Source organism: Panthera onca, chromosome C2 (assembly GCF_046562875.1).
Source record: "Panthera onca isolate mPanOnc1 chromosome C2, mPanOnc1 haplotype 2, whole genome shotgun sequence".
In the NCBI taxonomy this organism is placed as follows: Eukaryota; Metazoa; Chordata; class Mammalia; order Carnivora; family Felidae; genus Panthera; species Panthera onca.
This window is the reverse complement of record NC_138347.1, coordinates 129813978-129839893: the sequence shown is the minus strand read 5'-3', so window position 1 is coordinate 129839893 and position 25916 is coordinate 129813978. Positions and strand designations below refer to the sequence as shown.

Genomic DNA, 25916 nt, shown 5'->3' with positions numbered 1-25916 from the left:
GATCTCACATTAAGTGAAGTAAATCATTTGCCTGCTTAAAGGGAAAGCAAAGATGGTCTGGACAGTGACTATTGTGACAATTGTATAGTATTAAGGATTTAGGAGGACACACACACCAATATATTTTGCAAATTTGTCATTTATATTATATGAAATTAATGATACCTTCCCTGACCTTAAGGAGATTGAAATACAATTCAGGAGATTATACATATATATGGCAATAATTAAAGAGCAAGTGCTGGGTACAGCACAGTATAACAGGACTTTGGGATTCAGATGAGGACTAACACCACAAAGTTAGGGACTGAAGTTGGACCAGAAGAGGGTTTGAAAGACATTGGACAGGCAGGGAAAGAGCACTGTAGGGAAAAGTACCCATGAGCTATGATGATGGCATGTGAAAAAGGCAGAGAGGCTGGACTGATATGGCTGAATCATGTTTGGGAGAAATGATGCTGGCTACCTAGGTGTGGAAACCTATCCATGGGGAATTTACATGGCAGGCAGAGAAGTGGCAAGGAGATGCCACTGAGTATTCTATACTTGACAGATTAATGACAGGAGTGACTTCTAGAAAGATGAACCTAGGAGCACCTGTGTGGCTGTTGGCTGAGCTCTGACTTCAACTCAGGTCACAACCTCATGGTTCATGAATTTGACCCCCACATCAGGCTTTGCCCTGACAGTGCTGAGTCTGCTTCGGATTCTGTGTCTCCCTCTCTGCCCCTTCCCCACTCGTGTGTGCGCTTGGGCGTGAGCTCTCCCTCTCTCTCTCAACAATAAACAAACATTTTAAAATTTTTTGAAAAAGAAAGATTAACCCATTACAATTAATATCAGAGGATGGACAGACAGAGAAAATATTCTGGCCTCATTGAAAGAGAACTAGTTAAAGACTTACATTGCCACATGCAGTTGAGCAGATGGTACATCATGATATAAATGGCACCCAGTAGAGCTGTGCATGTACAACCTGAAAGATGTTTTGTTTAGGGACAGAGAAGACTGGGAGAGTAAAGAGCCATCTCATCTGCCACGAGAATCACAGTATTTGAATTTTGTAAAATGCCCCCACAAATCAACAAAACCATATATGTACATTAGAACTTAGACTATATGTACATTGACATTAACATCTTAAAAATATATTGTTTGACTTCATATGAGCACTTGTATAAGATGTTCATAGAAGCACTACTCACAGTAGCCCAGGACTGGAGACAATGCAAAAACCCATCATCAGGTGAATGAATGACAAACTGGAGTACATCCATGCAATGGAACAATACCCTGCAACAAAGAGGAATGAATGAGTCATACATGCAACTACCTCGATTTATTTCACAGGCCATATGTTAAACGAGAGAAGCCATGCCAAAAGAGAACACAATGTGTATGTAATTTCATTCATGTAAAAAGAAAATGTATACCAATCTATAGACAGAAAGCAAATCACAAGTGACCTGGAGGACAGAGGTATATCTAAGGAGCGACTGCAAAGGTACATAAAACTTTGGGGAGTGATGGAAAAGGTCTTCATAGTAATTGTGGTGGTTTCAGGAGTGCATCTCTTAAAAATTCATTGAATTATACACTTTAAATATCTGCAAATTACTGTAAATAAATCATAGCACAATGAAGTCAATTAAAGGGAGAGGCCAAAATTGCAATTTCTTTTAAAAATTATATTCTGTTATAATTACTAATTTGTGGTGACTTCTTAGTTTTTAATCCTTCAGTGTATTTTTAAAAGATTTCCACATTCTAGTTCTTGCCTATTAACAACTTTTGCTTGGGAGTGTAATCTAATTACTTTGGAGAACAGAAGAAAACAGGTATTAGTATGAATCAGGAAATCAAAAGCAACTGAATTATAAGAACTAAAAATTATTTTCCCATTCATATTACCTGATTTTGTATTTTAAAATGCAAACACATTCAGAAACCTCGTTAAGAATTTATTGTTATTACTTCATCTGATAGTTTCCTGATATCATAGAAAGTCAAACTGAATCAATAAACTGGATCATTTCCCAGTTTTTCTCTTGTTAGGTATTTGCTGAGTCCGCAGAAAAATCAGTCACGGTTTAGCTCCAATGAATAAAATGACAGCTTGTGTCACATTTGTCGTAGGAACCAGGCAAACTGAAGAATGGCAGGCAAACTTTAAAGTTCCTCCTTCATATGGGGTGGGAACGGCTTTCTTTCTTCATGATAATCTTTTCTTTTTCTCTGCTGGAAGATGAACCAATTACAGTCATAGCTCAACGGGAAGGGGTTCTGACATCTTTGATCACAAAGATATTAATAACCATTCTGCCAGTGATTCTTTGTGGTTTGGTTATATCAATTATTAATTTGTAAAGTGTGAGTCTGTTATTCCTTACTGAAATGCTGGCTGCACGGACTGGTACACAGTGGAGCAGCGGAGGAGGGTGGTGGCTAAGAAAGGGGCTGTCACTTCAGCATTATAAATACGTTAGACCCTTGTTTGAAAAAACTGCCACTTGGAAACTGTTTCACTTTCATACATTCAGCTGGTGCCATCCACGACCTAAGACTTATACCTTTAAAACCTACTATTTGTAGCATCCATTACAATGCATTTAGAGCAGTGGTTCTCAACATTAGCTGCACTTGTGAATCACCTGAGGAGATTTTTAAAAAATATTAAGGCTGAGCCCCAACCCCCAGAGATTCTGACTTAATTGGTCTGGGATGAGGCCCAGGCAAAGATATTTTTGAAAGCACTTCAGGTGTTTCAAATCTGCAGCCAACATAGAGCACTACTGATTTAGAAGCAGGACAGTGCTTTTTAAGTCCTCTAAATAAGTGCAATATATGGAAGTTTTTATAGTCCACATTAATTCTAAAAGGCTTTGAAATGGGTTCCAGAAATATTTTCATCCAAGGATTTTTTTAACTCTGAAAATTATAATTAAATAAAAGGAAATTTAAAATACCATTTTTTTCCCATTGGCAAAAATGTAAAAGATTGATGACATCCAGTGATGATGAGAATGCATGGAAATGGTAAGGCTGATACAACACACATAGGAGTGAAAATTGGTGCCAGTTTCCTGGAGGGCAATTTAGCACCATCTATCAAAATGTTCATGTCTCGTACCAATTAATCTAGCAATTTCTGCTAGAAGTTTACTTGCAACATTTCACCAAGATATAGGTTTAGGAATATTCACTGCAAAAAATTGTTAATAGTGAAAAACTAGAGAAAACCAAGTGCCCATCATTCAGAGAATAGGTTAAGTAAATTCTGGTATATTAATAATATGGAATACTATGGATACATTTAAAAAGAAGTGCTCCCTCTATATGTGCTGATGCTTAAAGATGTCCAAGATATATACTAGATGAAATATTAGAGATATTATTATAATATTATGTATTCAATGTATAGATATATTATGAGGTGAAAAAAAGATACAGAAAATTACATAGGATATGATCTCTTGTGTGTAAATTTAAATAAATATAACTTTACTTTAAAAATGTTTATTTATTTTTTAAGTTTTTCTTTTAATTCCAGGTAGTTAACATACAGTGTTATATTAGTTTCAGGGGTACAATATAGTAATTCAACAGTTCCATACATGGCCCAGGGTTCATCACAAGGAGTGCACTCATTAATCCCCATCACCTATTTCACCCATCACCCCACCCATCTCCCTCTGGTAACTGTCAGATTATTCTCTATAAGAGTCTGTTTCTTGGTTTGCCTCTCTCTCTTATTTTTTTTTCCCTTTGTTTGTTTTGCTTCTTAATTTCCACATATGAGTGAGATCATATGGTATTTTGCTTAGCATTATATGCTCGAGCTCCACCCATGTCATTGCAAAAGGCAAGATTTCATTCTTTCTTATGGCTGAATAATACTCCATTAAATATATCACATCTTTTTTTTTTTTAATTTTTTTTTAACGTTTATTTATTTTTGAGACAGAGAGAGACAGAGCACGAACAGGGGAGGGTCAGAGAGAGAGGGAGACACAGAATCTGAAACAGGCTCCAGGCTCTGAGCAGTCAGCACAGAGCCCGACGCGGGGCTGGAACTCACATACCGCGAGATCGTGACCTGAGCCGAAGTCGGACGCTTAACCGACTGAGCCACCCAGGCGCCCCTATCACATCTTCTTTATCCACTCCTCAGTCGATAGACACTTGGGCTGCTTCCATGTCTTGGCTATTATAAATATGCTTCCATAAACATATGGATGCATGTAGCCCCTTTGAATTAGTGTTCGTGTATTCTTTGCATAAATACCCAGTAGTTCGATTGTTGGATCATAAGTTACTTCTATTTTTAAGGAAAATTCCTCTTTTGAGGAATCTCCATACTGTTTTCCAGAGTGGCTGCACCAGTTTGCATTCCCACTAACAGTACAAAAGGCTTTCCCTTTCTTCACATTCTTACCAACATCTGTTGTTTCCTGTGTTATTAATTTTAGCCATTCTGACAGGTATGAGGTGATATCTCATTGTACTTTCATTCGTATTTCCCTGATGATAGGTGATGTTGAGCATCTCTTTATGTGTCTATTGGCCATCTGGATGTCTTCTTTGATTAAATATCTGTTCATGTCTTCTACCCATTTTTAATCGGATTATTTCTTTTTGAGTGTTGAGTTTTGTAAGTTCTTTATATATTTTGGATATTAGCCCTTTATTGCATATGCCATTTGCAAATATCTTCTCCCATTCTATAGGTTGCCTTTTAGTTTTGTCTTTTCCTTCACTGTGCAGAGCTTTTTGTTTTAATGTACTCCCAGTAGTTTATTTTTGCTTTTGTTTCCCTTGCCTCAGGAGACATAACCAGAAAGAAGATGCTACAGTCAATGTTAAAGAAGTTACTGTGTTCTCTTCTAGGACTTTTATGGTTTCAGGTCTCACCTAAATAAATGCTTACAGATGTATGGTTTTTCCTTGAAGGAAATGTGGTTTCTTTGAGAAATTTGACTTTAGGATAAGTGGGAAATTTTATTTTTCTTTTATACCTTTCTGTATGTTTGAATTTTCTAACCAATTACATATATTAGAGTAATATATATTATATATATTAGAGTATATATATAATATATATATAATATATATAATATAGTTATATAGTTATATTACATATTACACATCACTGGAGTTATCTGGGTGGTGAGATAGTGTCCTACTTTTTTTCTTTATAATATAAACTTTGTAACCAGGAATAAAGGTTAGAAAAATAAAAATATGAGTAATTTGGAGTACAAAATACACATCTTAAGATCTCTGCAGCTGCTGACATGTGACCACACATTTGGCTCTGATCTTTCTAATAGCCAATAAAATAAATAAAAAATACCACCAAATCAATTATATGATTCATGTCTGCAAGATAACAATGTATCTGTGAGGGAAGCCCAGGAATTCATGAAGATTTGCTGCAGTTTTTGGGGTGGATCTCCAAAAGGAGAATACTATGTGGGATAACAGGGATACCTTTAACAGCTATTCATGAAAAGTTTGGAAAGTTGGATCTATTTTATGGAAGAGAAAACAATAACAGGAGCTCAGTTACTGGCCCTTTCTGCTAAGACAGTAGTGTTCTTAGCTGCAACAAATGACCTCTTCAGCTAATGTTGCTACTGATCACAGACATCATAGATCGCATTGGCAATGCTGAGCTGTAGTGCCAGACTACCACCTTATTGCCCTCAGAAGCCAGACAGCTACTGCCACCCTCCCCAGAAAACAGATCCCCTTTGTTCTCTTATAAACCAAAGTCTCCTGCATGACTTTTGATTGATGAAGTTGAAGTCATGTGACTGTACTGTACCTGCAAAGAAAGTTGGGAAAATGGGACCCATCTTATGATATGGCAGGTTTTCCCCAGTATGAGGGCAGGATATTCACAAGATCTGGGCCGATCAGAAAAAGGGCAGATGCCCACCAAGATTCCAAAGCAGATCCATGATGAGGGTCAAACAGCATTCAGTATCTATGACTCTGCTTTGCATTATACTTCTTGCTTTGTTACCAGGAAATTCTACTTACACTTTGTCTTAACTGAAATATCTTTATCGGTTCCAGCACAGATCATACAAACATGTAAACTAATATGAGCTAAAGGTTTGAATACGCCTTCTTCTTATAGTCCCAGATGCTGATATAGGCTTTTAAACAAATGAAAACTGAAATTAAAATTCAACATGTAATGAAATCTGGAAATAGACCAAACACCTTTCAAGTGGGGAATGGATAAACGAACTATGGTACAATATACAATGGTATTTGGAAATGAGCTACTTATATATGCATTACTGTGGAAGAACCTCAAAAACATAATGCTAGATGAAGTAAGCCAGAATGAAAAGGCTGCCTACTGTGTGATTCCATTTATGACATTCTTACAAAAGCACACCTAGAAGGACAGAGATCAGATTGGTGATTGTGGGTGGATTGAGGAGGGTAGAAGGACTTGACTACAAAGGGGTATGCGGGAATTGCAGGGAAGATTGAACTGCACGGTTCACTGCCTTGATTGTTCTGGTGGTTACATGCCTGTAAACATTTGCCAGATCAATCAGGACTATACACCTAAAAGGGTGAAACTTACTGCATATAAGTTATACCTTATTTTTTTTTAATGGGGGGGGGATCACTTTTTCAACCATATTTACTGATCACCTCCTATGAGCCAGATACTCTCAACTTTTTTAAATGTTTTATTGATTTTTGAGAGAGAAAGACACAGAGTGTGAGCGGGGGAGGGGCGAAGAGGGAGACACAGAATCTGAAGTAGGCTCCAGGCTCCAAGCTGTCAGCACAGAGACCGATGTGGGGCTTGAACCCATGAACCATGAGATTGTGACCTGAGCCAAAGTTGGACGCTCAACCGACTGAGCCACCCAGGCAACCCACTATGTGCTAGATACTCTTAAATGACCATATAGTTAAGCGAAAGAATCCCAATGTATATAATGTATTACAAATAATCTAAATTACTCTCCCAATTCCTTAAACTTGATTTGCAGCCAAGAGCAATGTATGAAGAACTTTAGCAGTGACGGGAAATGGTGGCAAGTAGTGTCTTTAATCCATAACTGACAAAACTACTGAAGTCTGGTGTGAAGACATATTGCAGCCAATGGATTTGACACCCGCCAAGCACAAATTTAGAAAATCATTTTTAGGTGATAATTGGCTGTGTGAAATTCACATTTTGGTGCACAGAGGCCTGGAATTTCTGTGGAAAGAACTGGGGAAGAAAAATGGTGAGGGAGGTTTTGTTTGGGCAGCCTGGGGTAATAAGGTGGAGAAAGCAGAACGTTGGCAGAGGAGGTCTGTAGATGTTATTAGTCCTCCTCCTGATGTGGGCAGGGTCGGTTTGCTTTTTGGACTCTGTTTCCTTATCCATAAAATGAATGAATTAGAAAAGCAGGACAAATACTAACTGTACAATATAGCGCTCTTCCACCAATCACCTGTGACGTTGGGCAAGTTGGCTCTTGGGCTTTACTTTCTTATTATATTAAAAGAGAAGTTTAATGGTTGCAGAACAATGTTAATACTACTGAACTACAGGGGCGACTGAGTGGCTCAGTCGGTTAAGCGTCAGACTTCAGCTCAGGTCATGATCTCATGGTTGATGAGTTTGAGCCCCGCATCCAGCTCTGTGCTGACAGCGCGGATCCTGGAGCCTGCTTCAGATTCTGTGTCTCCCTCTGTCTCTGCCCCTCCCCTGCTTGTGCTTTGTCTCTCAAAAAAAAAAAAAAAGAATAAACGTTAAAAAAATTTAAAAAATACTATTGAACTATGTCCTTACGATGGTTAAGATAGTCAATTTTATGTTACATATATATTTTACTGCAATAAAAATATATTTTTCAGTTGGAAAGCAGATTTAGACAAAATGACCTTTTGGGTATTGCAGTTTGATATTTCCTCTTTATTTTGGGTCCAAATTCCTTAACAAAGTCATCTATGGGATGTGCAGACCCTGGGCAAATGTTTTTTATGGGGCCCTTGTCTATATAAACAGTTTGAATCACTGAGAATCAGCTGGTCAGCACCAGCCTGGCAGCCCAGTCTCATGTGATCCCACAGAAGAAATACTGTCCCTGCCAGCAGGAGCAATCTGCTTGTCAGACTGTCATTCTGAAACTAGGGCCTGGCCTTGGGGCCCCAAGAATATCCCAGAGTATGAATCCTGTGGCTTCTGGTCAACCTCACACATGGGGTAGAAGATGAAGAACACTCTGAAGGAGAGAAACAGAGTTTGTGCAGCTCCCACTCTGGCCTCTGGGCCCCACGCAAATGGCACTCTCATACCCATCTGGTCTGAAACACCAGAGCAGGACTTAGATAATTTTGAAGAAAGCCCTCCAAAGCACAGAGTCCCTGAGGCAGGAGCCCAAGCAGGGGGCAGGGCAAATGCGATGGGGGTGGAAGTGCTTGAATGAATTTGCCCATGCCTAAGGCCACTATAACAGGTACTTCTTAATTTGGCTTATAAACCTTGTCTGATCTGTCCCAGATGTGCTGGGTGATTTTCATCCTCAGACCAAAGCACCCACATATAGTTTCTCTACTCAGAACACAGATTTCTGCCCTCGGAGAATCTTACAGAGGTGTCTGGGGGCTTTCCTGGTAGCTCATTTGCCATGATATGGTGAGCATGTCTTCTATGGGCACATGAAATTAGAAAAAATTTTGTTAAGACAGCACAACGCTTCAAGGGTTAGACCATGCCATTGCCCTAGGAATTAAAGGGAGCATGAAACATGAGATATTCTGCTTTCTTACACTAAATCCTAAGACTGTTTCTAAGCTTGCTACTTTGTAGCATTTCCTCTCAGAGAACAGAAGTCCAAGTGGGAAGCAAAAATTTATAACAGGTCTTCACTGTCAGGCACCGTGAATGGACAAGGCACTTAACAGACAGAAGGAATGACAAGGTCATGTCTACACGATTTAACCACAGACAAATCTTTTAATCAGCCCCTCCAAAGACAGGGGTCAGGAAGGGGGTGTGGTGGCCTCTTATGTCTACCCTACTCTCTGAAATAGTTCAGCAGTTAAAGGAGAGAAACCTCACCCACACGGGTGCTGAGAAAAGAGTGCAGGGGATTTCTGAGATTAACAGGATTTGCTAAAAATCCTTTCCAACTAATGTCTACCTCTATAATTGGTTCTGGATTGATAAAGAAAATGAAGTTTCTTCTATTTTCTCCAAATTTCCTTAAAAGAAGAGTTCCAAAGCATTTGTTCCACAACTGGTATTTCTACCTCCGTCCCTATATAAAATAACCAAGAAAGATTAACAGGCTGCCTGATGTTTTCTCAGGGCCCTCTGCCTGGGTATGAACTATTTTGAGTCTGTGACTTCTTTCAGAATAGGACAAAAGCTATGGGCCTCCTTCCCAGAAGAATGCACATAAGCCCCCACACACAAAATTTTTCACACAATTGTAGTGGATTCAGAGACCCACTTGCAACTTACCCATGTACCCTAAGGGATCTGTGCTCTAGAAAGTATTTAAAATGTAATTTGTTGCAAAAAAGAGCTTTGGATTTAGCTGCATTGATTGATGAGTCCCCAGAAATATTGGACGTGGTTCTTAGGCTAGAGGTTTGTGGAAAAGTTCCAAGGGAGGAGTGAAGTCAGTAGCTATAGAAATGGGCACAAATGGGCAGTATCTACCTCTGTGATGATGACACAACTCCTCTTAGGTAAGGTGGCCTGACAAAACACAGGATAACCAGTTAAACTTGAATTTCAGATAAACAACAAATTCTTAGGATAGTATGTCCCATGCAATATTTGGGATATTGTCTTAGTTTGTTTAGGCTGCCGTAATAGAATATCACAAACTAGGTGGCTTACACAACAGACTTTTATCTCTCACAGTTCTGGAAGCTGAGAAGTCCAAGATGAAGTCACTCACAGTGTTGGGTGAAGGCCCATTTTCTGCTTCATAGATGAACATCTTCCCACCATGTCCTCATATGGTGGGAGGGCTGAGGGAGCTCTCTGGGGTCCCTTTCATAAGAACACTCATCCCATTCATGAGGACTCTACCCTCATGACCCAATCACCCTTGAAGACCTCACCTCTAAACACCATCATCATAGAGGTCATTAGGATTTAACATGTACATTTATTTCAGGGGAATACAAACTTTTAGCCCATTGCTGATAGATTTATGCTAATAATTATTCATTGTTTATATGATATTCGAATTTAATGGGGTTTCCTCTATTTTGATTTATTAAATCTAGCAACCCGACTCCTGCTCACTTCTACTTTGGCAGGTTTCCCCATCTTGGACTTGTTATACCTCTGTTCTCTGTGTGTTCCTCTTGATAATGGCCTTTCTTCTCCCTTATTTCTAGATGTACCTTAGTTTGATCAAGCTCTGATGAGAAACTAATGATGATTATTTGCTATCATCACTCCCTCTCCACAGTACAGGAATTGTGAAACTGTATGTCTGTGTATGCACATGCATGAGGGAGAGAAAGGGAAACAGAGGGAAGTGATTTAAGAATTACTATTTTAGGGGCACCTGAGTGGCTCAGTTGGACGGGTGGCTCAGTTGGTCAAGTGTCCAACTTTGTCTTAGGTCATGATCTCATGACTCATGAGTTCAAGCCCCATGCTGGGCTCTGTGCGGATGGCGCAGAGCCTGCTTGGGATTCTCTCTCTCTCTCTCTCTCTCTCTCTCTCCCTCCCTCTCTGTCCCTTCCCCCGCTCACTCTCTCTGCCCCCCTCAAAATAAATAAATACAATTAAAAAAAGAATTACTATTTTAGAAAAAAAAAAAAAAAAAAGAGAGAGGCAAACCAGAAAACAGACTCTTAGTAATAGAGAACAAACTGAGGTTTGATGGAGGGGAGATGGGCAGGGGGATAGACTAAATGGGTTATGGGCATGAGGGCACTAGTGATGAGCACTGAGTATTGTATGTAAGTGATGAATCACTAAATTCTACACCTGAAACTAATATTACACTGTATGTTAACTAACTGGCATTTAAAAACTTGAAAACAAAAGAATTACTATTTTAAGGGGTGCTTGGATGGCTCAGTCAGTAGAACATGTGGCTCTTGATCTCAGGGTTGTGAGTTTGAGCCCCATGCTGGATGGAAAGATTACTTAAAAATAAAATCTTAAAAAAAGATAATTATTATTTTAAAATAAACATGCTTACAAAATGAAGTCTAACCACCATTGACTTCAGAAAAAGATATTAATATAACTAGGACACAAGATAAGGCAGTGACTTCTAATAACAAAATAGGAAACAATGCTTGAGGAGTATGGAGACTCACCAACTACTTGTCAATGGGAGTTAATTCTCTTGAAAGTCAGATGGCTTAGGATAACTGCTAGTTGCTATCACCAATATCCTCTGTCTTCTTTTTCTTTAAAAACCATCTCTGGAGGTGCCTGGGGGCTTAGTCAGTTAAGCATTCTACTCTTGATTTCGGCTCAGGTCATGATTTCATGGTTTGTGAGTTTGAGTCCCATGTGGGGCTCTGTCTGTGCTGACAGTGCTGAGACCTACTTGGGATTCATTCTCTGTCTCTCTCTCTGCCCCTCCCCTGCTTGTACTCTCTCTCTTTCAAAATAAATAAAATTTAAATAAATATATAAATGAAAACCTTGATCTTTGATTTTGGTCAAGGCAGCATTGTGTCTCACTAAAACACACATTTTCCAGCATCAAGCTCTGGACAATGAAACATAATGGACGATTATTGGGCATTTCTGGGAAGTAGTTGCTTTTCTGATATAGGTGTTATGTTTTTCTCCTTGTTGCTTCCTTCTTGTTCCTGCCCAGAGAACAGACATAAGACTGAGGTGGAATAGTCATCTTGAGATCATGAAGCAACCATGAACATGAAAGCCATGTGCTTAGAATGGCAGATCCAACAGGGAAAAGGCATCTGGGACATTGACAACTGTGGTGGGCATTGTACTATACCTGCCTGCATCCCTTCCAGGACTGAAGTCTTTGATCCCAGCTGCTGAGACTGTTGATAGCTGACATCCCTCAGCTGTCATCCCTGTTGGGACTTGCCCTCAGCTGAAGACAAACACTTCACCACTGGTCATGCCCCTTTCCTGCAGGTGCACAGCCTGCACCCAATGACTGGCTGATGAGACAGTATAAAGGCCTGTTTCCTTGCCCCAGTATGGAAAAACTCTGAAGGGCCAGCTTCAGAGTTTCCCATGTGATCAGCTGAAGCTTTTTTGTTACCACACCACAACCCAATTTCTTCCTTTTACCTAATTCTGCTGATTTTCCTTACTCAAAAGGTGTTAATATCAAGTACACTCCTCAATATAAACGTCCTCCATTCAGTCTTCATGGTAGAGTTTGCTTTCCAGGAGAAGCTGACCTGCAACAATGACCTTGCACAGCTGCTATTCCAGGCTATCTCTGGACTCCTTGAATCATGAGATTGTTTAAAATATTGGATAAGCCACAGCAGCTGTATTTCACATATATCCACTCCAAAGCAATGCCTGTCAAAGAGGGGTATTTTGTATCTTGAACTGTGAGCTTCAAAATGTGAATGAAGAACTGATTCACAAGACTTAGCTTGGGTTGCTGAAGGCAAATGGACTATAAGTGAAACGTCAGGATTGAGGAGAAAAATATAATTCCTGTTGGATTCCTGCTTTTGAATAGGAGGATGAGAAAAAGCCATTCTCTAAAGCTGAGGGAAAGGCAACTTGACCTTTCTCACTGGAAGAGTAATGAAGAATGAACTCCAAAAAGACTTGGCTAGATTGAAACACAAACATTAACTCTATGAAAGCAGGCAAAATAGATGAAGGTACCGGAAGAGTTGGTCAGCATGGCTCAGAGTAAACAATTCCAGCACCACGGATTTAATGTTCAAGTGTGGATTTGCGTTGCTGTTGACAAACTCCTCAGCTATCATTAGCTCTAGAAAATCTTGATAACTAGAGATGTTAAATCAAGAAGATTTTATCATAAGCACCAAAAAACAAAGCAAAACACAAAACTAAATAGCAAACCAAAAAATACCTAGAAATGAATAAATAAAAAGTAAAAATGGAAGCAAATTATTCCCCTTTTTCCCCAGTGAATGTAATGTGAGGTTAAGTATACCCTCAATCATAAAGTTTAAAGAAAATGAAATCCAGGTGAAATTGAGATCTCTTGAGACTACAGAAAACCTGAAATTAGTATTCTTCCTAGTGTCACATTTAGATGCATTATACCTATGTTGTTTAAGGTGAAGCCAGAAAATCTAAAATCAGAAAAATAATAAGGCAGTCCTGAGGGCTTAGTCAATCCTCACCAATGACCATTGCATCATTACAAGTGGATTATTGTCTTCTTTTTCTGGGTTTTAAAATTAGTACAATTGACTCTTCAAATAAGATAGTTATTGACATGAAAATGAGAATGTGTACTTGGTCCATACAGCTTTTGACTATAAAGAGATTTTCCAAAGTAATTTAAATCTAATGACTTCTCAGACATTTGCTTGTCTTGAGACCGGGGCAATGACAGGAGAAGTACATCTATCATGTCATGAAAGTCCTAGCAAAATCAGGGATTCAAATTTTAATTTGTGTACCTGGAACTTCTAGCGTGTCTTTCCTTTCCCATTTGTCTGCTTTACGCAGACCTGTACTATATTGAAAATGACCACATTTGGCACAATGATTGCAGTCCTTTAATTTAATGTAGTTCTATAATAAAACAGTACAAGTTATATTATACTCAGGCTAATGGATTTGTCTAGAGACCTTCAGGTATCATTCAAGAGCAGGGAGAAAGGAGTTTGCTGAGAGAGTGAATGTTTGTGAAATTCTCTTAGACCTAGCATTCCAAAGCATGGGGGATCTTACCTCCTTAGGATGTGTGGTCTCCTTTCTTGCTTAGTAGTAGAATCCAGATTTTAGTCAGGGTAACAATGTACCCTGCTAAAAAAACCAAAAAACCAAAAAAACGAAAAACTACACTTCCCAGCTCCCTGGCACTGAGCAGTGATCACATGACAATTCTGAGAGTTTGGGAGTTTAGGATGAAGAATTGACCTTTTCAGCCAAAGGGTGTGTCTGGGCCCATGTCAAATGTTTTGCCTGACCCATAGAGACTTCCTTTTAAAAAACTGAAAGGAGGGGTGCCTGGGTGGCACAGTTAGTTGAGCATCCAACTCTTGGTTTTGGCTCAGGTCATGATCTCACAGTTCATGGGTTTGAGGCCCACATTGGGCTCCACGCTGTTAGCATGGAGCCTGTGCAGGATTCTCTCTCCCTCACTCTCTGCTCCTCCCCCCACTCAAATAAATAAACAAAACTTAAAAAAATTGAATATATTTTCTTAAAAACTCAGATTTTAGATTCTTTTTTAAGAATTATGAAATGTCGGGGCGCCTGGGTGGCTCAGTCATTAAGCGTCTGACTTCGGCTCAGGTCATGATCTCGCGGTTTGTGGGTTTGAGCTTCGTGCGGGGCTCTGTGCTAATAGCTCAGAGCCTGGAGCCTGCTTCAGATTCCACATCTCCTTCTCTCTGTGCCCTCCCATGTTCATGTTCTGTCTCTGTCTCTCAATAATAAATAAACATTAAAAAAAAGGAATTATGAAATGTGATTCATCTTGCATTCCCATGTCGCAGTAATAGGCTACAACTTAATAACATGTCCACTTCTTCCTGTTGTCTTCATGTCTGCTGTACTCTGTTTGTCACCAGCTAGACCCCAAGACCTGACCTTTACTGCCCACCTGCTTTTACTCACCAACATTTACCCCACATTCTTCCTTGAGCTCTTCTTTCCAGCTTATTTCTTAACTCAGCCAAATGGAAAGCAAAACCACCCCTGGAGCAACAGCAATTGCTCTAACAAGACCTTGAGCCAGACCAGACCACCTAGACCAGTTTGAGTTTAACCCCTGACTCGCACCTGCGCAGATGGGCCACGGAGTGATCTCTAGAATGACCGATGACTACATTTACCTCATTATAATACTAAAATCTCCACTGAAAGAGGAGCCCCAGCCTCATTTACATAATACACAATGTGTGTATGGGCATAGTTCCTTAAGGCATGTGTGTGACCTTATGCCTATCTCTGCATCCACTGACCAGGCTTCCCTATCTAAAATACTCAACCTAACCCTAAATGAAAGGAACCCATCCACCCTTGCTCAGGGAGTCATGGCTTTGAAGGCTATTCCCTATGTTCTCCTTGTTTGCTGCAAATAAAGTTTACTTTGTGTTAGACAATTCAACGTGATGCAGTTTTTAACTCCCCTTGGAGCAAACCCCTTGGTTTGGTTACACTTTCTCTGCCCACCTCATCCTGCAAGTATTTGTTTTGTAAACCTTATCTTAAGCTGTAGTCTGTATCTCTCTCCCTCTTTTTCTTGTCTGTGTCCTATGCCATGTTTTATCTGTCTGTGCCTTAGCCCTGGGTGACAGATGTGTGCCCAAACTCACAGTTATCAGAATTGCCTGAATTACCATGCCCAGGTGGCACTTTTTAAAAGCTGGAGCTTGTGTGAGTAAATGGAATTACTATTCATCCACTTTAATATTTTTAGTTACTGGGGGCACCTGGCTGGCTCAGTCAGTAGAACATGCAACTCTTGATCTTGGGGTCGTGAGTTCAGACCCCATGTTGGGCGTAGAGTTTACTTAAAAATACATATTTTAGTGACTGGTCTTGAACTTGGATCACAGGTCATACTTTAATGTGAAGTGGACCACACAAAGTCTAAAGGTCTAGACTGCTCATCCAGTCTTAAGAGTTAGAACTGGGTTACAAGGTAAAACTCAAGGAGTATTCACCATATTCTTTTTATCAAAGGTAGCACTGGAGGCCCATTGATAGATAAGTAGTCCTCCTTTTTGTGAACCATGAAACGCTAACAATGTATGGTTTTATCCATTGTATACTTGACAGAATATGTTTTTGTTATCTTTATTTTCCTTACATCTGTTTCAGGGGTTAGGAGTACCACAAAATCACACCCATTAAATGAAGTAGTACTTTCTTCATAAACTTACCTAAGCTCAAGTTTCAAAGGACCCTCTGCATTCCAGGATTTCAGAATCGGGTTATTAACCTATCTGTACTGCTCCTGATGTTAGAGGCTTCGAGTGTCCTAATTTTTAGCTTTTACCATTCTGAAATGAAAAAATCTCTTACTTTCCTTTATTTAGCCACATAAGGCAGGCTTCTGTCCGGTAGAACTCTTGCTTTCTATCAGCCCAGCTGCTCTTCCTAGCACTTTTCCCAGGACTGTTGTAGCCTTTTCTTGAATTTCAGAAACCAGAGGTACACAGTTTTGTTGGGAAGAAAAATATGTTTCTTTTGAATGATCTTCAACAACTGGTTGATCACTTGAGCTACAGAGGCACATTGGACTGACATCTAAAGTGTGGTTCTTAGGAAAAAGCATTAGCATCATCTAGAAACTTGTTACAATGTACATTTTCAGCCCTCATCTGAAACCTACTGAATCAGACACTCTGGGTAAGTTCCAACAATTTTGTTTCCACAAGCCCTTTAGGTGATTCTGATGTACATTCAAGTTTCAGCCCCACGGACATAGTGTTTTGTAAGTGAATGAGATATGGTGACAGAAAAATTCATATGAAAGGGACTTTCTACTTAGAACCAGAAAAACTGGAAGGTAAAGGAATGGAATATGGAGAGTATCTTGTTGTGTTGCTTTTTTGCTTCTCAGAATTAATGGCTACAGTAATACGATCACTGGCAATGTGCACAAGGTGTCAGTTGCTCATATTTGAAGCAGCACTATCTAGGTTTGATGATCTTACTAAAATTAGCAAGGGGAAAGGAAGAAACGTGAGGCTGGAAAAAGAATTAACCTGAGGGGAATTTAAATATTTATACATGCACATATTACCAGAGAGAACACAGAACCCAGAAAGGAAAAGAAACATAAAGGAATGTTAATGACAGACTGTACTAATAGGTAATGGCAATTCTCCAATTCAGAGTAGAATCAGCAGAGATGTCCACAGAAGTAGAGGGAACATTCTGAGAAAGAGAGCTTCCATTCATTTAACAAATAATTACTGAATACCTGCTTCACACCAGGCAGTGTTCTAGGGGCCATAGAAATGATCCCTGACCTTACAGAACTTAGTCTAGTGGAGGTCATGAACCACTGAACAATGAATTGTAATGAAGTGTGATAGAAGCCATGTAGGGGGACATGCAGGGTAGCTATGGGGGCTCAGAGGAGAGGTGCTGAACCCAGACTTGGGAGATGGGGCCTCTTAGTAAGGGTCATCATAATGTTTTGAGCAGAGACATCACAAGGGTAAAGTGAAGAAAATTAGTAAAGTACTTCTCTGAAGCTTCTAATTATCTCTGTGAGGTGGGAAACATTAGTCTCAATTTGGGGTTTTAATAGAAAATGTGTGTGTTATGAGGATATTTGACAGAAAGAAAGATCTTGGACTATGGAAATCAAAACCCTTGGCAGAAGCACAGGGCTGGGTCCAGCACCCTCTGTGAAACCACTTCCAACCTTGGGAAGCACAGGTAATTGTAGCACTGAGGAGAGGGCTCTAGCCAAAGAATGTGATTGTTAGTTTTTTGTTTTTTTAATCTTTGAAAGCAGAAGATCTGAATATTTTCCCTAATGGGAGAATATGGCTTTAGCTACTCCAAGGTCCTCTCAGAAAGAATTATAGCCATAAGAGCTTTTAAACGTAAATAGCTATAAGAATATATGAGGGCCATGCTTTGGGCCCTTTGTTAATAGACCCTTTTGTCAGAAGACTGTTGCTGATGTAGCAGGAGATGATGGAATTCCAGAAGGAGCTCTCAGTACAAAAAAGGAAAGAAAAGAAAGGAGGAAGCAGACAGCCTAGAATTTATTTTATTTTAATTTTTTGATTTATATATATATATATATATATATATATATATTAAAATTTTTTTTTAAAATACTTCTTTATTCTTGAGACACAGAGACAGAGCATGAGCATGAGCAGGGGAAGGGCAGAGCGAGAGTGGGACACAGAATCCGAAGCAGGCTCCAGGCTCTGAGCTGTCAGCACAGAGCCTGACGCAGGGCTGGAACTCACGGGCTGTGAGATCATGACCTGAGCAGAAGTCAGATGCTTAACTGACTGAGCCACCCAGGCCCCTTGGTTTTTATATTTTTATTTATTTACTGAAAAAAATTTTTTTAAGCAGGTAACATTTATTAAATGTTCACTCAGGCTCTCAGTTTGTTTTCAGCCTATAACTTTAAATGTAATTGGCCAACAAATTTGTAAGTGATAGTGTCAAGAAACAGTACAAGAAACAGTAGAAAGAACATGGCCACGTGTAATTTTTATCAGGTCTCTTCAAATAGCCGTTTCATTAAGTTATTTTAAATCAGGCGAAGTCATGGAGCCAATAATTGAGAGTAAAGATTGTTGAACATGAAAACAAAATAATCTTAGGGATTATCTTTTTTCAAGTCTCTTGTGAGACCCTGTACACGAATGGGCAACAGCTACACATTTGTATATACAACTCATACTAATGAATCAGCAGATTCTTCATTTCTGAGTCCTGATGGTATATCCACACTGATTTTGCTCAAACTGAAAGTATCCTGAGTACATGAGAACTGTTATAATCAAGTAATTCTAACTAGTCCCTCTTTGTGGATATCATAGGAAAGGAAGTCTCTGTATTATCCTTTCAGTATCTTAATTTGCAGCAAATAGTTCAGCTTCTTCATGCTTCTTTCCATTCTTGAGCAAATCCTTTATCCCATCAAGATCAAAGGACTCCACTTACGCTTTGAGTGACTTACTCCCTTTGACATGTTAAAATAATCTTCTTTTATTGGTTTCACAGACACTTGCAAGGTGCTCTTCAGAGTGTTTTTCTTGTAGCTGTTATTCTTTATTTTTCTCACATGAACTCCCTCACCAATTTGGGGAAAATGCTCTCTTTTTTCCTTGATAATATAGATGGTTCTAGCAGTTCTGTTTTTAGTTTCTACCTCTAATGCTTATTATTTTCATTCCTTGGTGTATGCTTTTCATGGAAAGTAAACAACAGCAACACAATATATAGGCTTTTATTGTGGGTTGTTGACTTTTCATAGTCTTTCCTTTTAATTGTCTCCTAAATGGGGACTGTATTTATCCTATTTCCCTTTCTAAAAATTGAGAGTGTGTGGGACGTTACTTGGTTTTCCCCTGTCCCATGAGGATGTAGAATTTAATTATGTTTTTAATCTTTGCTTAGTGGTTCACCCACAACAATCTTGTGGGTCCATTTCTGATCCTGTTTAGGATGAAAGTTCCCTCTATTTCCCTTCCTAGTGAGATTTAGAGAGCGGTGCTCAATTTATTAACATCCAGCCCCCATCCCCACCCCTGTATCTCTCATCCTGATTGGGAAGTTCCTTACTTTGTATTTGTAGCCTTCTATCATTATCTGGACTAATTTTTACAGCTTTTCCAATTCCATTTATCATTTTCTGTCTCATTATTTCACTTGGGTAATCTATAATATACATTTTTTTGTACATAGAAGTTTTAACATGAATTATTTTTACAGTTGAAAAGTTATAATTCAAATATATCCTGTGAAGCTCATTCAACAAATACTTTTTCAGTAGCCATTATGTACCAGTTCTAGACACTGGGAATGAACAAGGGCTGGAATCAAAATTTAAATTCTAGTGAGGGGCAGGGTAGGGACACCATAAGAAATAATTTGTCAGATGTTGAGAAGAGCTAAGAAGAAAAAAATGTAGGATGATAGTTCAGAGCAGCTATTCTCTACCAGTTCTACCAGAGAATTAAACTCTAGTGCCCTACAGCACCCTCTGTATACAATGAATTACCTTCTCTGCTATGCAGCTAGAGTGATACCAGTTGGGAAATGGGAAAAAAACAGTCACTGAAATAATTTTCTGTAGGGCTTATACTGCCATGGAACCCTAGGTGAGAAAGGCTGGGATAGAGAGCAAGGTTGTGGGAGTGAGTGCTGGTTGGGATGACTTGGTCATGGAGGGCCTGTCTTTAATATTTTTTAAAATATTTTATTTATTTTTTAAGAGAGAGAGTGGGCAGGGGAGGGGCAGAGGGAGAAGGAGACAGACTATCCAAAGCAGGCTCCACACCGGGCTCAAATTCACGAAAGGAGCTCATGACTTGAGCTGAAGTCGGATGCTCAACTGATTGAGCCACCTAGGTAGGTGCCCCAAGGAAGGCCTTTCTGACAAGAAGTCCTTTAAGCAGAGACCTGAGTTCAATAAGGGAGGGAGGTCCCCTGAAGATGCAAGGTGGCTGGAGGGGGCAGCCACAGCAGAGTACTCCAGCCAGAGACAAGAGTGGGTTTGGTATATTTGAGGAACAGTTAAGAAGGCTGGAGCTGAGTATCAGGGGATAGAGAGGTGGGGATAAGATCAGAAAAGTGGCTGGTGACAGGTACAGATGGTGAGACATGTCAGAGACATTTTAGCTCGAGTCAATTCAACAAAGATTTACTGAGCTCCAACTATGCGCCATGACCTGGGGGCTTCAAAGATGAATGAATCATGGTCTCTGTCTTTATGCAACTTACAATATAGAGTATATCACATGACTTAGACTAAGTAAATACAGTTTGATGAATGCTACGCCTTAATACTAAGCAAGTGGGTGGCCATTGGTTGAGTTCTCTCAGAAGTGGACCCTGAGCCAAGCATTCAGGCACTAGTGATTTAAAAGGAAGTGCTCCTAGGAGGAACTTAGAAGAGCCAGGTAAGGGTGGGATTTCAAGCAACAGATTCAGCCTGAACTATAGGGAGTCGTGTAGTGTAAATTACACTGCAGAGTCTGTCACACTTTGAAGCAATTGAGCTGAATTTTTATACATGTATATCTGCTAGTCATTGAATATGGGCTCCCCAAGAGGGTGGTGTCACTCTCAGGTACTTTTGGTTCCATATAGGTGAGATGGCTTCAATATCGAAGGTAATTGTCTGAAAATTATAACAAAGGGAGTAAAAGCTGGGGGATGAGAGCACAGAGCTGGTGAAAGGGATCCAAGGGGATCTTGGTTGGGAATCAACATTCTCTACCCCAGGGCTAACAAAGCTTCAGGCAGCTTCCCCAGGTCGAAACCAGCCCTATTTTCTTGGCTTTGTGCCCTCGGCATCTAGTCCAGTTCTTACTCACCATAGAGAACCTCAGAGATGTCTCTGAGTGGGAACGAATGCATGCATGAACCCACGCCAGGCTAAGGAATTAATCTTGAGAATTTTTAGAAATCATTTGGCGGAAGCCACATACCCCAATATTGCATCTTCATAGAGGATGCTAAGCTCTTCTGCATAGGAATGGCAAGCTGGTGGGAATACAGTTCAGAAATCTGGGAGGTATAGCCATAAAAATAGCATATAAACTCAAGTATGAGCAAGTGAGAAATAATACATCTAAGGGACAAAAAGTCCAAACATCTTAGAGCATGATGTATTCTATTAAAAATTTCAAAGAAAAAAAAAACCCCAGTGGAAATAATCTATTTAAATTTTCAAGAAAACATTTAGTTTTGTCAGCAGCTAATTTTTTGTGACTTGCTGTTGGACAGAGAGAGACATTTTCTCATAGACAACTTGCTTAAATGTAGACAAGAATTAATATAGGTGAGTGGTACTAGGCCATAGTGCTCTGAATCAGAGTTGTGTCAGGCACTAGGGAGGGCTGGGAGGTATCTCTTTGGGTGTCAGTTCTGATTAGTTGAAGTTGGAAGCCAATAACACACTATTGAGAAGGAGTCCAAGGCCACATCCAGGTTCAGGAGAAAACTATTATTAATAGCTAATGTTAATTTAGCACTTCTATGCCCCAAATGCTCCTAAGCACTTTATATTATTTAATCACCTCATTAACTTGTAAGAGGCAAGTACTTGTATTGCCATTATTTCCATTTTACAGATGAGAAAACCATGAAACATTTCTCCAATATCTTCCAAGGGCCAAATTGTCCACATTTGCACAGGTGGTAAGTGGAAGAACCGGGATTTGGTCTTAGATTCTACTCAAAATCACTAGAATAGAGTTGAATGCCATGGTTGATTACTGGAGGGAGGAATGGCATATCATGCATTTTCATCCTCTCATTCTGGCCTTTTCCTCACCCTCCAATCATCCTCCTTCCCCTTTCACATCTAGTCAAATTAAACTACGTTCTCTTCCCCAGTGTCCATACTCTTGAATGGGCTACTGCTAGTCCTGGAGCACCCAGCCTCTAGCCCTTGGCAACTTAACTCTTACTACTTCTTTGGAATTCAGTTCAGGCATCACCTTGCAGAAAACCTTCCCTGATTTCATCAATCAGAATTGGTGCTCCTTCTAAGTGATTTCTTATAGAGTTATGAATCTTGCTGGTAACATAACACTTTTTATTGTGAATTGTGGTGGCTTACTTCTCTTCAAATGAGCTGAAAGAAAAGCACATGTAGTGTTTTTATTGAATGAATGAGACCTGATACCTCCCCTTCTCTCAGCTCCAAACTATTGGTATTGTCTTCTAAAAATTACCTGTTTTCCAGGTTCATTTTTGTAATTGTAAAACACAGGTGTTGGACCAGTTGGAAGTTCCAGCTGTTATCTTTTTCATATATCAGGTTGGGAACTTCCAAATACTCAGTAAAAATTTTACCCATTTACATTTGTTCTCTATTATATGCATACAATATGGTATTTCCTTCCATAAATCACTCTCTCTCTTTTGTAGCAAAGCTTGCTAAATGTGCTATCTTCATCTAAAACAATCAATTTGTTGGGAGAGATACGTGGGTGCTTTGTATTAAAAATGTTTTATTTCTTAAGTTGGAAGTGGTATGAAGGGGCATATAATATCAATGTGTATGTCATTATATACACATGTTTTAGTATGATTATTTTATAACAATATAAAAACATTCATATTCTTTATGTATAACAAATTATAGAATTAATTATAGAATAAATCCTATAAAAATATAAAGGAAATGAACTTACCTAAAAAATGTCCAGTGTGTTAGGTTAAATCAGTACACAGTTACACTGAATGAAAAAGAAGGTTAACACCGATAAGCAGCGGGGGCTGGGTGGCTCAGTCGGTTAAGCCTCTGACTTCAGCTCAGGTCATGATCTCACAGCTCATGAGTTTGAGCCCCACGTTGGGTTCTGTGCTGACAGCTCAGGGCCTGGAGCCTGCTTCAGATTCTGTAGGTGTCTCTCTCTCTTCCCCTCCCCCACTCACTCTCTGTCTCTCTCTCAAAAATAAATAAACATTAAAATTTTTTTAAATAAATAAAACACAGATAATAGATATAAAATGTTATTCTGATCAGATTTATGTGAGAGATGGAGACTAGAATCTTGGGTAATATTGGGTCTTCATGAAGGAAATCAGTTGAGAAAAGCTATTTATTGATAGATTAAAACAAAATTAGCAATTATAAAGTAATCTGTAGGGGTTCTGATCATTAATGGAGCACTGGATAGATTTCTGTAGACTTGGAAGTTTTCATCTATCTCTTTTTTTTTTCAAGTAAACCTAAAGCTCTTTCTAAGCAATTTGTGGAGGGTATTGGTGGTGGGGGTTGGGAGGGGGGTGGTAGCTTAAGCTAACTCATGATTTAAATCAGATACATACATATCCATTTCCTGAAATAGGATAGCCAGTTTATGTACGTGAGGCAGGCAGACTGAAAAACAGAAAATGAATGACAGCCTGGATGTTCTTTTTTCTAATACTTAACCTCAAGCAAGAATCTCTGTTTCTTGTTGTCATTTTTTTGTAATGATGACACTCACAAAGAGAAAAATAAACGCTTTTTTTCTTGTTAAAAATTTACATTATTCGTGCTAAATATCAGTGAAAACTGTCCTCATTTTACCCAGTAGATAAAGATACAAGTTTATAAGGTGAGAAAATCTTCTCCCCATCGGAATGCAGTGAAATGTATTTTTAAAAGTGTCAGAGCAGGAGGGAAGCTAGTTTGCAGGCTCCCACATTAGGCTTCCATTTTTCTGATGTGGCAAATAAAGTCAAGTTTGGGCAAGGTGGCTATTGTTGGCACAACGTTCTGAGGGGACCTCACTAATTCAGTTAAAAACTAGGTCAAATTCTGATACTGCAAATAACACTCCATAGAAAAACTCCATGCAACAACAGCTTTCTAAGATCCAGGCACTAATCTCTTTATTTCACAAAATAAGAGAATTTGGCAAAAACCCAGGAAAAAGAAACTGGAATCTCTTGGAATTCTTTAAAATAAAATAAGGTTTATTTAGCTTGCATGGCAAGCTAAACTAATAGCACATCTATTTTCCTTGAGGGTTTGCCTATAATGTATATGTTCTGTATCAGGAGGTACCACTTGGACTCAAATTTAACTAGTACAGCTTCAGAATTGTTGCAGGAGAGGCTAGAGGAAGTTCAGGATGGCGATGCTGGGAATCTGTATTTGAACAAGTATTCCAGGTGATTCCATTGCACTTTGGGAAGAGCCTCAGAGAATAACTCTTAATACTGCTCAAATAGACATTTGCTTTTAGTTAAGAAGAGCATAAAACAAGCAAAGATATCAACAGACTTGATTAGTTTAGTGGTTAAAAGGTAATAGTTTCTTTTCTTTAAATATTTAGTTAATCAACTGGAATTAAACTTAGTTGTGGACATGGCTTTTAGATTTGTTCCACTGGACAGGTGTATCTATTACCTGTGAATTATTTTCGGCCTTTAAAAACAGTCTTCTCACAAATTATGTGGAAACTTTCCTCTTCTCAGAGTCTTTATGTCCTTAGTGATTTGTGTTGCAGAGTTGGTTTTCCCTTGTTAAAGAATGAGTCTACCAACCTAGCAGCTTATGCAGGTATTCTCAGGCAAGCCTGGGTACAAACCACCTGTAGATCTTTTAGAACCTCCAGTTGCTGAGGCTGCCCTCCTTACCCCAATCAGAATCTCTAAGCATATGGCCCAAAAACCTATTTCCTTAAAAGTTTTACTGTGCAGCTAGGCTTGAGATCCAGTGGTTTAATGATAGCAAAAGAAACTTTGAGACTTTCCAACATAATCTTCTTGATTGGACATTTCTTTACTGTTGGTATAGCTAGAACCATTGTTGTTCTAGGTTCAATGTATTCCATGAAACTCTGGATTTTGTGCCAAGCCATCTCTGATACACATACTGTGATGAATAGTGTCTAAGATTGCTCAGGGGGCTTTATTTCCCGGGTTGATAAGCCCAAGACAGACACACTGACAAAGGTGAAGTTTTCTCTAAGTGGCAGTTTGATCTTCTTGATAAACAGTGACAGAAAACTGCTTGAAGCAGTGTCATACCATCTGGTCTGAAGAGCTGCGGAAAGAGGGTTTTGAAGAATTTAGCACTTAGGGCTTTGAATCACCTTGGTACTCTATTGGGTAATGTGAGCTTGACTATGCTGAACAACAAAGGTTCTAGCTGACAAGTCTGAACACATTTAGGTTCAGGTAAAGTTTTGAGAGATGGTGGAGGCACAGGACTTCCTCACTTCCAGACTCTGATATTACTGACAGAAGGACGTCTGGGCAATTTTTAAGATCCCTATGGTAGGAGATTTATTTTACAACACCTCTGGCTTATGCCTGAATCGTCCAAGATGCTGAGACCATTAGTACCCTGAATGTTTTTCCTATATGCTTCTTCCTGAGCTTGTCTATATAGTTCCATGACAGAATGTAAATTTCCAGAAAGCAAAAATTATTTCTGTCACTTCTCTAAGGGTTTAGCACAGTCACATTGAGACACACCTGCTGAATACTTTAGAATGAAAGTAGACCTAGTGTTCTCTGCTGGGAGCATTCAGTCCCCACTTCTAGTTTCCACACTCTAACCATCAAGTTGGCACAGATCACTGCCCCA

General features: G+C 39.3%; 1 protein-coding gene across 1 annotated transcript in view; it reads left to right on the top strand.

The window, feature by feature from the left end:
* Positions 1-25916, top strand: part of TMEM108 (transmembrane protein 108) — a 402326-nt gene that overhangs the window by 10967 nt on the left and 365443 nt on the right. The window lies entirely within an intron of this gene.